The following is a 1,299-nucleotide window of genomic DNA, read 5'->3' on the forward strand; positions in this document are numbered from 1 at the left end:
CTTTGCTCCTTGTTTGCTCAGTGTCATGTGTTGCACAAGCCTTTGGCATTTTCTTTTTCTTATCAGTGCACTACACATATCCACTACAGGCATTTTAGTTCACATTTCTTCTTGAGACATTGGTGCCCAGCGCCTCTTTGTGTGACTAAATGTTTTGTATTTAGGTTGCTCTTGATAATGGACTTTTGGTTGATAATCCCGGGTTAGTTAACCCAAGTTACCAAGTGTTGAAACACTCCTCAGAACCTATTCATCCAAGCATATCCTTAATACATAAACACCACAGGCATTTGTCTCAGAAGTTCAAACCATTGGTGCCTAGCTTATTTTCTCAATTTTTTTTGCTTTTTGGTTGCCCTTTTTCAGTGGCTTTTTCTTCTTCTTTTTCTTTCTTTTTCATGGCCAAAGACATTTATTCATCAAGATCCATAGACAGTATTCAAACTTCTACACAAAAATGATAATTCTACATTTAATTTTCAGTGAGCTGACTAAACAATCAAGCATGCATACCACCACTTAATTCTACTTGATTTGTCACTAATTGAGCCAAGTTACTTTTGTTCAAACTTCTCTTTTATTTTCGGAAACAGAACAAGCATGGCAAGCATTTGTTTAAGAAGGTGAAGTTGTATCCAAACATCTAGGCATTCACTTTATTCAAAGCAGTAAACAGACAAACATACTAGAAATTTCACATTCCAGAAAGATTCAACAATTACAGTTTAAACCAGAACAAGCATGCTTTTGTTTGTCTTTTAAAGAATGGTCAAGAAACAATACCACCTTGTGAAATTCCTTGTTTTTCTCTTTGTTGCCAGGAAACAATTTGATTTCTCCTTCTTCTCCTAGTTGTTGCTTCATGTTCTTTCTAAGATCCTTGTTTCCTTTCCTGCAAAGAGTGATGAAGTTGCTTGCTTCTCAAGCACTTGAGTGGTTAGCTCAACTATGTATGGGCAAGTGTCTGAGTCTTAAGTTGGTGTGTGAACACCAAACTTAGTCTCCTACTTACTCCTGTGCTCTTTGAATTCTTGAATACTCCTTGGAATGAAGTTGCTGCTAAGGATTTTAAGCATTTCTGTGATTGCTTAGAATGGTTGTTCCTTTCATATAATTCAAAGGTTGTTGTGTTCAGTTGATCTGTATGGTGGAACACCAAACTCAGAGTCACACATTCCCCTTTGAATTATTGATCCACGAATTCATTGTTTGGTGTGAAACACCAAACTTAATTCTTTGCAATGCACAGAAACTACTTCACCTTTTTATTGAAACAAATAAAAGAAACAGCAAAAGAGT

This window comes from Arachis duranensis, chromosome 3, assembly GCF_000817695.3.
Source record: "Arachis duranensis cultivar V14167 chromosome 3, aradu.V14167.gnm2.J7QH, whole genome shotgun sequence".
NCBI lineage: Eukaryota > Viridiplantae > Streptophyta > Magnoliopsida > Fabales > Fabaceae > Arachis > Arachis duranensis.